Source organism: Corvus brachyrhynchos, unplaced genomic scaffold, assembly GCF_000691975.1.
Source record: "Corvus brachyrhynchos isolate BGI_N302 unplaced genomic scaffold, ASM69197v1 scaffold907, whole genome shotgun sequence".
NCBI classification, from domain to species: domain Eukaryota; kingdom Metazoa; phylum Chordata; class Aves; order Passeriformes; family Corvidae; genus Corvus; species Corvus brachyrhynchos.
In genome coordinates this window covers 301,853-314,961 of record NW_008239109.1, presented here as the reverse complement: position 1 = coordinate 314,961, position 13,109 = coordinate 301,853, and the positions used below count along the sequence as shown (strand labels likewise).

Below are 13,109 nucleotides of genomic sequence, written 5' to 3'. Positions count from 1 at the left end.
AAAGAGTGTATTTCTATAGGTTCTTCTAAAACAACATGTTGTAGAACAAGTAGAAAGTGTCTGAGCAATTCAGAAAAACACTTTTTTTATGGCCCTGAGAACTAGAATATCAAATTGATCCTTAGATAAATAAGCTCTTCCCAGAACAGGTCATTGGAACAAGTAATGTAATAGTCAAAATGGAAAGTAATCACCATCACATCTAAATGAAAAGGCATTTCCCAAGTCTGCTCCCAATCTCAGTGGCCTAGAACCCCTCCTGGAAACTCCACAATTTACAGCTGTACAAAGCTTCACATAAGCATACCTGAAAAGTACTAATAATGATGGAATACATGTGGGACTCCAGAAACTGGGTTAAGTAGGCAGGAATTGCTGCCTACTTGGAATTCCATCGCTACTGAAGAGGGAGAAGGAAGGGAAAAATGATTCTAGTTCTCAGAGAGAGAGAGAGAGGGAGGTAGATGTCATGGGCAGCTCTGTTCCTCTCCAACCATCCTCTGCAACACAATGTTCTCCACCATCCTCTGGTTCCTTCAAATTTGATTCACACTCAACAGTTATGGATAAGTGTCCTGGGTTGCAGTGTATTCTATTACCATCCCCATCAGCCGTTGAAATCAGGTGGGGCAGTGTTTCCTTGCCTCCTCCCCCCAGACTATCTTTCTATTAATTGCCCATCATTGTCCTGCCGCCTGACTCAGAGATAACTCCCTCCGGACTATCTTCTGTTAATGAGCCTCATCAACACTTTGCCTCATGACTCATCACCCCATTGTGAGATGCTCCACCCAGAGGGAGGAACCAAGCATCCCATCGTGGATATAATCTGAGGCTGAACACCAGAGACACGGGCTTCCCACTGGATTTCCAGAGGACAGGAGCTACACAGCCATCACTGGACTTCCTGAGGAAGAGCAGACTGTTTTACTACAGGATCACTGCTTCAGAGGACTGCAGCCACCATTAACAGGGTGTCAGGTTGTACCTTGACTCTGTCAGTTTGACAGTGTTTTCTTTTACCTTTTTTTTCCCCTTTTTCTTTAATTTCCATTAAATTGTTATTCTGACTTGGTGCCTCCCACTGGTTTGTTTTCAAACTAGTACAATAAGATTCAAGGCCACAGTGACAGCCGTGCTCCCTTGGGAAAAGCAGGGAACAGGACAAAACCACTCTACTTTCCAGTTCTTCATGTTCACCAAAAGTCCACACCTCCAGCGACTCTTTCAGAAATGTCTCACCCATCCTTGAGAGATGGGAATGTGCACTCATTTACTCACAAACAGGGAACTCTGCCAGCAGCCTCCCAACCTGCAGATTTTGATTGCATTAAATTGTTCCAAAGCAGGTTTTCCTCTTGAGCCTGGAGTAGAAGGCAATTAATTAAGAACCATTCCCCCCCTCCATCAGATTAAAGCAAATTAAATGGCAGCAGTAGGACAACCCTGCCTGGGATAGGGATTCTTGGAGAAGCAGGGCTCTCTCTGTCTGCACAGGAAGCTGATCCTATTACTTTGCTCAGCTGAGCTTGGATCATCTCTAAATTGTGCCCTAAGTGTTATTCTACAAGACCAGGAAGTGCCACTGCCATTTCCCAGTCACAGATGTCCAAATACAAAACAGCATGAAGAATTTCTGCTCAGCCACTTCCATTGGAGATAAAAAACACAGTGCTGGGAACTGAGTGAAAACAGCACCATGTATGGAAAATCTCCTCCTTAACCTGTGTGTGACTGCCACGTTAAACTGCCAAAAGCCACCAGTCCTTTCCTAAAGGTTGTTCTTTGCCTCATTGATGAGGAAGGGGAGACAAGGGATTATGTGACAATCCTCTGAGATGCCACATCCTCCTGGAAACACCCCTGGCATATGGTCTCTGCCCTGGTGTGAAACAGTCATAGCTAAGCAGATTACTGTCAAGTAATTTCTGAGAAATTAGGCATAGGCAAATCAATCAAGTGAGAGCCCCAAATGTACAGTGGATTAATCTACTCTTTGGAGAGGATTAGAAGAAATTTTATATCACCCAGAGCCTTTACCAACATTTTCTATTGCTTTCTCTAATTTCCCATCTGGAAATCAAACCCAAACTGCTTAAATTCACCCAGGTCCCTAATTCTGCATAGATGGGAGACTACAGTGATACTTCCACCCAGAGGTATCTTACAGCTTCCAAACACTTCCTGCATTACCTGGAAGCTTGGCTCATTTTCCACAGTGGGAATTTAACCTGCTTGAAGTGGAAATCAGAGGAAATCCTCTGCCAGTGGCTCCTATTTGCAGTTGTAATGTGCTAAGCTAGGGAAGCACATCCAGGATCAACCCATCAGCTCAAGCAGAGTCTTTATCCCGTCAGTGTCACAACTGTCCTCACTGCCACTGGTACAGGACTTCTGGCTGGGGAAAATGGCCAAGGTGATGAAACATTGCTTTCTTGTTTTCAGGTGATGCATAGAAAAGTGAAAACAACAGCAAAAATACTCTCCTTCTAATTGAAAACACAGTACCAGTTAATGGTCTTTGAAGTGAGTGTATGTGTGTGTTTTGTGGGGGAAGGGGGAGAAATGGATCGCTGTAACCAACACCCCAAAGGACTATAAATCAAACAGTATACAGCTGTTGATATCAAATATAACTCCTTTTGCACTACATCAAAAAGCTTTAATTAACAACTAATTTATTCAAGTGAAAAAAAAAAATTCCCTTGCACTAAATAATTGTATTATAACTGGGGGACTAGTCTGTATTTTCCCCCTCTCAAAAGCATGACAGGAGAGGAAATTGAGTCTTTAGAAAACAGCAAAGTAGAAAAATGGATCAAAGATTCAGGGGGCTTGTTGATTGGCTTTTTGAGTCAGCAGAGACCAAATCAGCTCATTTAATGAAGAAAGCCACACTGAGAGGTCTGTTTGCTCTAGGACCTACTTTAATAAAAATGTTTATAAAAATAAATGGCAGTGGCTGACACCAGGCATGGTGTGGACAGGTGTTGCACAACCCTGCCCACACAGCAGTGTCACCTCTGCTCCTTGCCTCTGTTTTGTCATCCATGGAGAGGTCCCATGGCACAGATCAACAAGAGAGGTTTCAGCCATGTGGGGCTCTAGACAGAGCAGGGTGGCCATCAGTGGTCTCTGAGCAGGCTCACTCGGGAGCTGCACCACACTTGAGCCCCAAATGCGAAAGGTCAGGGTGGCCAAATCAATTCTTTCCTTTCCCTCCTGCTGAGAATCATAGAATCACGGCATATCCTGCATTGGAGGGACCCAAAGGGATCATAAAGCACAACTGAAGGCATGTGCTAGTGCAGCCCAGCACTTGCACACACCCAAGAATGCTGCTCTTGCAGGTCAAGAGGCCATGCATGAGCATCCCTGCCCACCAGAACCAGCCTGGCCACCAGAACCATGTGGCACGACCTGGGTCCCACCCTCACCTGCTGCCAGCATCACTAGGACAAGAATCTGCAGGATGTCTCTTTTTTTTTTCTTTTTCCATTTTTCCCTCCATAACTTTGTGCTGGTGATGACTAACTAATCTCTGTCGAGGTAAGGTAAGTGCCATTACCCTGCTTTAATGGCTAATGAAGCTGAAGCAGAGTAAGTAGTTTACTGGTTGTCTCATCTTCAGGGTCCCATCATGCATGTTTTACTGTTCCTCAGAGTGCACTGAAGTTTCCCATTAATGCTGCCATTGATTACAGTGTACAATCTTCAGGGCAGGGACTGTGATTTTCTTTTCATTTGCTTAATGAAAAGCACACTGCCTTTTAATTCCTCTGGATTCTGTTGCCTGGATTTTAGGTGGGAGCCCCAGTGATGGGAGCAGTGGGGGGACAGGTGTGGCTGTTCCACATGGCGTCCGTGGGCCAGCAGAGGCTAAAGCAGAACCAGGCTGCAGCCCCAGCACCTTCCTTTATATTCAACTCCACCTCTGAATCAGTCCCTGGGCAGTGCTGGTCCACCACCACCCACAAGCAATTCTGAAGACTCCTTAAGTCTATATAAAGGATAATCAGGTTGCAACACAAATAATTTTTGGTAATAAAATGGTTAAAGGGAAGCCTTGGGTTTGCTGCTGTAAACATCAAACTGAACTGACAGGTGCAACCTGTAAACATTATCCAACCCAGAGGACAACAATAATTCCAACGTGGTTAATTGATTAGTTTATGGATAAAATTAAATAATTGGGTACATCATTCTAATGATATATTGCACCATAAGATTGATTTGAAAGGTGGGTAAGATTTATTTTGCTTTTGTGACAGCTTTATCCTGTTAGACATCAAAAATAAAAATAATGTTCAAAAAAATCCCTATAATTCATAAACAACACTCCAAAAAGCTTAAAAAGAGCTTAACAGCTGAACAGCTTAAATCTTTCTGATATATTTCAAATGTACAGGTGTGTGGTAAAATACATTTTCTATACAGATTTCAGAGGTAATTTTCAGCAGTGATATTGTTCAGGCTTTTAAACCAAATTATAAAGCATTTACACATATAAAGCTCTGAAAAGGTGTACGTATAGGTTACTCTTAAAGAGACTTGGGTGAGTTTAATTTGGTAACCCTCAGCCCTAAGCACCAAAGCAATGAACAGGATATGTTTACATACAAAACGGAGTATCGTGGTCCTCATCTACCTCCAGTGAGTAATTACACCATTAAAGACTAACCAAGAATGTGTTAGATAAGTCTCCAGCCACCAAGAACAGGTTCCAGTATTCCTACTGACCCACACTGCTAGTGTAAGGGAAAGGAAAACCAGGACAATTCATGGCTGCAGGGAGCCAATAGCTTGGTGGCCTGATGGTCAAGATCCCCACCTAGGCTCAGGTCCTGCCTCTGCCAGTGACTACTGAGAACTGCTTCATCTTTTGATTCCTTATTTTTTAAAAAAAGGCTTCATCTCTGTGGGAAATTCAATGGGTTCTGATGCTTAGATTCCTTTGGGCACCACAAATTATGGAAAAAAAATAAAATTCAAGAACAATCTTCCTACTTGCTTCCATCAATGATGAATTTAAGCACAGTGCATAAAATCTGACAACTCTATGTTTGGCTTAAGTATCTTTTTTTGTTGTCCATAAATTGCCAACTTCCTTATAAATCTGGGCACAGAATATAAATATATTTGGTAAATGGCTCCTTGAAATTAAATAAAAATTACAGCACACTGCAGCAAGACCCAAGCTAAAAAAAAAAAAAACAAACCCTTCTGGCACACAGAAGATTATTATTATTATTATTATTATTATCATTATCATTATTATTATTCAATGCTAAATCCATGTTGCCCCCAAAGTGAAGAATCCCCTTCCTGCACCGACTGACCCATTCGGGATGAGCAGAACCTCACCTTGCCCCATGCCCAGGAGGAGATGTAGGGAGGAAAGGGCACCATGGGCACTTCAAGCTAGGGGTACTCTAAGCACAGCATCATCCTTCGTTCCTCAAGGGCCTTTTTGCTTTTTGCACACTCATTCTGTTTCCTGTTTTATCTCATGCCTTCCCATCTGCTGCGGTGGCTAAGTCCACTTTACACCCCCCAAGTTGCCCTAAAAGTGAACTCTCCTTACAACACTGTGCTAGAAAGTTCTCCCTTTGTCTAGCTCCTGCTGGTCACTGGCCCTCTCCCCCCCTCCCATCCCTTTTCCCATTGGCCCCGATTATGCCATTCAACCTGCCCCCTAGCCCTCAGACCTTTGGTTTTGGCTGCTCTGCCCGCCTCTGGCAGTTTTCGGGATAAAAGGGGTGCAGGTGTTCGGTTGTGATTCTTTCTTGCTTGTGTTCTCTTTGGGGTGTTGCCATTAAACGCCTCAGAATTGCACGCAGAGAACCCCTCTCACCTCTCTGTCTCCGGTTCGTGCATGGACTGTGTGTGTGAGCGGCTGTTCGTGACACCTGCGCAGGTGAGATTGTGTGCGGGTGCTGCGGAGCGCCGCCTCAGCAGCCCACGAGGGACCCAGCAGGGACAAACGCGGCATCGATCCACTGAAGCTCTCTTACAATACCTATCCTTACCCCCTAAACAATAAAAGCTCAATGGGAATGCAAATGCAGCTCTCCATTTAAAATCCCAGCCGAGAAGGCAGTGTGTCACCCATATTTATGAGCTCTAAATGGCTTTTATCAAAGTGAGGTCGTACTAAATCACCCCCAAGCTGTCATAAATACAAATGACTCGACATAGTCTGCAACAAGCCTTCGGGGGAAAATTATATGATCTGCTGTTGCAGTTATGCTATATCACACAGCGAGCTCATATATTTCCACTGGCAAGGTAACCTGATCCTTCAGAGGACACAAATAGGTGAAAGGGGGACGAGAGGAATAGTGAATCAAGCAGTGCGTGCCTCCACTTGTGCACACACGTCTGTGCACGCACCTCCCAGCTAAAACCCCGGCTCCTCTCCCTGAGTGGAAGAGGAGGTTCTTGTGGTTTGCAGAATGAGATCTCTCTGGCTGCCTTAATGGAGATGGGAAGTTGCCAGCCAAGAGAGTAAGGTCCAGGGGCTCACCGGGGTATTTCCTATTTTAAAAATTCATGCAAAGGCATGAAAATTATTAAGATATGAACCAGAGCTATCCAGACTCCAAAGACTGGACCACTTCCAAGCAAATTAAAGAAGCCATTCCTCAGTCTCAGCTGGTGAAGCCCAGGATTATAGCAAAGTCTACTGCAGGATAAAGAGGAAATACTTATAAAGGAGGCGTGAACTGGGCAGTGGAGAAAACCAGCATGGGCTCCTGCGAAAAGGGGCACTAATTGTTTTTGCTCATTAACCTGCTTTTTATTTATGTGCAAACACAGGAACACACATATACAAAGAAGGAGAAATTCTGATCAGATGCCATAGATGATGACAGCACTTTGGGGGAGCCTCTAGAGACAGCGTTTGGGACAGCCCACTTACCCCTGTCCCCACTCAGCTTTTTGCAGGCAGCCTGGCCATGATTCAATGCGACAGTGTGGGGGCTCAGAATCCACAGCTCTTCCTGTGGTCACACTGGGGATGTTGCATCACCTTACATGTAAAATAAGTCAACTCCAATGACCGTTTGTTCGTATTTTTGTATCTGGGATGAAGACAGTGCCTGTGTCTGCTTGGCAAATGGTTACAGTGATAAGTCAGATTGGGTTTTCTATCTCTAACGTAATAGAGGCAATATGCCAATTTTCAGCAATCCAGGTGAGATGTGGGCATTTATAATGGTACCCTTCTTCGAGAATGAGGTCTCTAACATTAAATTATGTGTTTTAATTAAAAGCTGGACTTACTGAGCTTAAGCTACTAAACATGATTTTCAGCTGCCGTGAGCCTGGTGGGGAGCCAGTTGGATAGCACTGCCATTTTCCAGTGTTGAGCTTTTCATAAATGCTCTGCTCAGGAAACCTCCTAACTCAGGAGCTGAAGAGGCAGCTTGGCGAAATGCATGTTTGAGCCATTTGTCATCAAAGAGGATAATAAGAACAAAGCCATCAGAAATCCTGTTTTGAGCTCCTGTTATGGTTCACTGTACTCCTTCCCCCAGGTGCATCATCTCCTGCCAGTGTTAGGGAACAGGCAGCCTTGCCTTGAGCTGGGGGCTGGGGGTTATCAGCTCTGCCCTGCCTGCTGGAAGGCCCACACTGTCAGACAGGAGGAACACGAGAAGCAAGCAAGCTCAACACACTGCCTGAACAACCTCCTTGCACTTCAAGAACTCCACCAACTTCCACAGATGGTATGTTGGCATAAGCTCCCACTGCTGGGTTTCATGGGAAGGGAAGCAGGGAAGACACAAGGAAAACAGCGAGGTGGTGGCAGGCTGACCTGTGCTGACGGTCAAGCAGCGAGGCTTGCCATCTGAGAAAGGCCACCTGGAAACCAGCCAGCTGGCTGTCCGATGTGATTAAAGACAAAATATGAAATGCTTCAGAAGAGGGAGAAATAGGATCGCAGGTCTGGGTTGCATAATCTCATGCATTTGTGTAACCAGTCTAAACAGAGCGTGTGAGCTGACCAGATGTTTTTCATTTCAGTGTACAGCGCTGTGGAGCAAATCAGAGACCAACAAGTGCCAAACACAACGGTGGCTTTGCCAGCACTGTTGTAATCAGAGCTCAACAAAGGGCACTGTCAACCCCAATCTCTGGGCTGACAGGTCAATCTCCTGGCTGGGTAAAGAAGACAGACCATTCTTTACACCAAGTACTTATATCTGAACTAAATATCAGTAGTAGCTGGTAAACATGGGGTTGGGTCTCAGTCATTGAAGGAAACATCAACAGAAAAAGCGCCAGCAGGATTGTGTATATGATTTGATCCATTCTGGGAGTCATCCATAATGTAATATCTATTTAGACAGAGCTGGATACTGAATTTGTGAGACAAAACCAGCCCGTATGAAAACATAGGGGAAAAGTGAATATACACCCTCATTTATGATTATAGCATCATTTTGGTTTGGAAACACTGAGTCCACTCAAGGACCAGTACTCAAGGACTGTACAGAGAAGATACATTGGGACAATGGTCTGAAGGGGTGACCAGTTTTGCTTTGTTAGGGGCCACTTTTATCTCCAGGTTGATATATATAGATCTGTGATGGAATAGTAAACCTTAACCAGATGCAATCCACACCCATAGTTACATGTGCCTTACACACACACACACCTCTCCCACAATATCCTTGGTGGACACATTCACTGATCAGCAAAACTGGCACCAGAAAAACAACACATTGTGCAAACTAACATAGCCTTGGGACAACAGTTGGTCATGTCTGCCTTAAACTTACATACCTAAAGATTAGTTACCATGAAGAAGTTGCACTGCTTTTACTATATGAATAGCATTATGTTGAAGTGACAATGCTTCTAGACTGCAGTTATGTAAGAATGAGGGAAAAAATTGCCTCTAAAGGCATCCTGATTCTCAGAACTGTGTGTAATCCAGTTGTCATATGACTTACTATTGTTATATTACACTGGCAAAACATGGGGTGTTGCCCTGGCATAAAATCTGTGCTGGGTTATACAGACCAGCCCTTCAAGTGTTGCACGTGATAAATGCTACAGTGTGTGTTCTAAGTACATTAAAATTTTGAAGACTGGTGGCTAATGTAAGTGATTTATTTAAAGCTAAGTTGACTTTTCTGAACATTCTTCTCTATTTTCTCTTTTATTTTTAAGTACTGCGTTGAAGCGAATATGAAGCCAAGTTTGCAAGTCCAGAGGCTGAAATCCTCTCCCAGGTTGCAGCAGGTGGTACAGCACAGCTGTGCAGGCCACAGAGTGCTTCCCTTCTTTCAACTCGAGCACCTCCCACAGCAAGGGAGCAAGCCTTCTCTTACTCCACTCAAAATAGAAATAAACCCCTTTTAAAATTGAGCTCATTGGGAGCATGACAGCAGAAGGAACCAGACTCTGAGTCTCACCTCTAAGGAGAGCAACAAGCACAACATCAAGGAGGAATGGTCCATTATTAACAATGACAAGTCATAGACTCCTAGAATGGCTCACGTTGGGAGGGAACCTCAAATCTCATCTTGTTCCAACACACTGCCATGGGCAGGGACACCTGCCACTAGACCAGGTTGCTTAGCTGGTGGCATCCCTGACTGTGTTCTAGCACAAATTGTCCCTCACCAACATGATTTTACTCACAGAATTAATAAAACCTGTGAGATCCGGCTGAACAGTTTTCATAGACTTTTTAGAAGTGAAGCCAATGTTCCTAAAAGCTCCCTAATGATATCTGTGTGAAACGTGACTGATCTGCCTTGAACAATACAAGTTGGAAACTTCTTAAGTCCCAACATCTGTGCAAAATCTTCACTTAAGCGTTTTATCCATTTCTTTGACTCCCAAAAGTAAGTCTCCCATGTTTTGCAGTCCAGCCATTGGACCAGATTAGCCTTAAGCATTCTTGTTTCTTGGGAGCAGAAAAAACTATTCTTTCAACTTTCCCGTTTTACATTATTTAAAAGCTTAGCCTATGTTTTTTAACCTTACTAAACATTGTCCATCCCCATATGGCCAAAGTCTGGCTTGTCTAGGTCCTCGAAATTCCCAGTGGCACAGCTGGAGACTTTTTGTAAGATCTGATTTTGTGTTTGCAGGTCAACAGCATTTCAGTTGTGCAAAATAAGGACTTATTGGGTATCTTGTTAGCAAGCATGGGTTTTTACACTAAAGATGAATTAAACAACTGAATTAATATACCTGTGCAAGCTTCAATATAGGCTAAGTGCAGTGTAATGTAAGTATTGCCATCCACTGCTTCTTTTAAAGCCATGGCATCTCAACACAAAATTATAATGATTATTCTAGACACAAGTCCTATTTGTTCATGTTTCGTTTTCATGCTTATCTCCTTCAAGCTTATCTTAGGGGCCAGAACAACTAGCCCAGGAAGGAATTATACCAATGTTTGTTCTGTGTGAATGATCAAAATATTATATTTGAAACTGCTCAGGGGATACCTCTCTGTTTATTTGCTTCTTGAGGTGGTAAGAAGGATATTTTCCACCAAGCCAATTTAACTACAATTTGTACCAATATAAATATTTTCAGTTACAGCAAGAGGGTGAAAATGACAATGATTATAACAAATGGATCAAGCTTACTTTTGAGTCTTCTACTTGGTAAAATATCAGGAGAGAATTTTTATCTTAAACAAGCTTGTAGTGGTTACTGCCTCTGGAAGAGCCTTGGCAGCAGATGATCAGAGCATATTTTGGACCAAAAGAGAGCAGACAATGTGATGAACATATGGGTGACAAAATGCTGACCAGAGCCATCACAGCAGATCAACCTTCAGTTTGGGATGTGGTCAAAAGCAGCTTCCAGGTAGTGTGGGCTTTCAGTGAGTTAATTAGTCCATTCACTCACCAAAGACTTACAGTTTTAGAAATCTATGTTTCTCTGGCACAGTGTGTCACTGCTATTGTGTCACAGTAGTGTGATGATAGAGAGGATGTGCTTAGACCTCTGGGGCCCTGAGCAATTTCACCTAGTGGGTGGCATCCCAGACTACAGTGCAGAGGTTGAAACTTTAAGGTCCCTTCCAACCCAAACCGTTCTGTGATTCTGTGATTCTGTATTGGAAAATCAGTGGAATCCAGGTGAGTTGCCCAGGCCTATTCAGTCAGTCTGCAGCTTCCTCACAAGAAGAGGAGCAGACACTCCTTTACCTGGTTACCAGTGACAGGACCCAAGGGAATGGCATGAACTCGTACCTAGGGATGTTTAGGCTGAGCATCAGGAAAGGGTTCCTCTCACAGAGGGTGGTCTGGCCTCCCCAGGGCAGCTGTCACAGCCCCAAGACTTACAGAGTTCAAGAAGCATTTGGACAATGCTCTCAGACACATGGTTGTGACTCTGTGCAGGGCCAGGAGTTGGACTTTGATAATTGTTGTGAGTCCCTTTCAGCTCAGGGTATTCTATGATTTTATGATTCTATGAATTCTTCACGTTAGGAGGTCTCATTTACTGTTGCATAATTATGTATTATGATGGCAAAGTGACCTGGCTCAAATACGAAGTCCTCTCTCACATGAGTAGCAAGTTTTTCATCAGCAGCTGAAACAAAAGAGCTTTATGGGTGCTGGGTGCAGGCTCTGAGATGACACAGGCTTTAGCTCTCATTTCTTTAGCTGGTCCTAATAATGCAAGCTCCGGATAAGATTTTGTCATCCTGGATGAGTACAACAGAGAACTCTTAAAATTAAAAAAAGAGAAAAAATCAGAAAGCTATCAAAATAATCCAAGAAAGGAGTGGCACAATCAGAGCAAGATTCAACCACAGCAAGAAGCTTCTTCGAGAGCACAAGACTGTGATTCTCTTTTGGTTGGGATTCATGAAACCTGCTCATAACCAGAGCCGTTGACTGGAAAACCATTCACAGAAATACCTGAAGACTGTCTGCCTGGGGTACACAAGATGTCACACAGACTCTTCAGCAAATTCAGAGTCATTCTCAGATTCATAGTTATTAAGGCCAGCAGAGATCTGAGAGGATGGACAGACAAAATTTTTTGGCTGAATCAGCCATGAGGAAGGAGTTACTGCTACCAATCCATGTCCAGCTGGCTCTTCTGGACAGGGATTGCTGCCAGACCAGTTTTGCTGGCTGTCTCTCCATCTGAGCGATCTGAGCGGGTCCTAATCCATGTCCGCTCTCCAGAGTTTTTTTGGATGAACAACTAAACTGAGAGAGCCAAGGGAGTGACCTCCTGAAGCCATGGGGATGGAGAAGGCATGGGAACAAGCTGCCCAGAGCATGACCTACACATCCCAGGTCTGCTCCAGAGAATGATTTATCTGACCTTTCATCTGAGTTGTCCAAGCTGACCACTCAATTTGCCCATCTATGCCCTGAATCACACTCAGAAATTGCCTGGCTCAATGCATACTTCAGGTGACACAACCTTGCCTGGAGATACCAGGAGATGGAGAGAGCCTACCATGAGTTTTGCTCGAAGAATTGTGTTGCCCTCGCTCTTCAAAATGTGTTTACCAGTGTTGTTGCAACCTGACTAGTTATAGATTCCATTTGTTCATGCACCCGCTCTGTTCCAGGCAATACAGAAGGAGATCCAAGAGACAACAAGCTGCCTCTGACCATAAAACCAAGAGGTCTCACTGCTATATGCAGTGCCCTAGAAGAAATGAATGTTTGAAACATCCAGCAGGCACAAGAAGAAAAAAAAACCTCACAAACACACACACACACAAAACCACACATGCATGCTGTTGTTGCAGTCTTCCCCCACAAACCTCCTTTGTCCCTGTAGCTGCCATCGCCCCCCATAGCCCACGCTCCCCTCTGTCCTCCTGACCCCTCCTCTCCCTCCATTCATTCTTCCAGAATTTATCCCGCTTCTTTGACTCGGCATGTGTCTGGGCAGATGTCCAAAAAACCTCCCTTCAGCAACCGGGGGGAGGAAATTCCTCCAATTCAGCCCAGGCTCTTTCCCCCCACTCTGCTTCCCGCCTTCACTCTCCCTCTTTTTCTTGCTCCTTCTTCTCTTTTAACATGCTGAATGATTGATAGCACTCTCCTTGCCTTGCTGCTGCCTGTTTCAGCCCTTTTTGCCCAGCATCTGCAGCCCTG

The 13,109-nt window shown here is 44.2% G+C and overlaps 1 protein-coding gene and 1 long non-coding RNA gene across 2 annotated transcripts in view; one reads left to right on the top strand and one right to left on the bottom strand.

Annotated features, from left to right (window-relative positions):
- Window positions 1-13,109, bottom strand: part of SETBP1 (SET binding protein 1) — a 251,743-nt gene that overhangs the window by 163,233 nt on the left and 75,401 nt on the right. The window lies entirely within an intron of this gene.
- Window positions 5,774-11,213, top strand: LOC108447972. The gene is made up of 3 exons (XR_001863716.1): window positions 5,774-5,917; window positions 7,542-7,733; window positions 8,032-11,213. It is a non-coding gene; the product is annotated as an uncharacterized LOC108447972 (long non-coding RNA).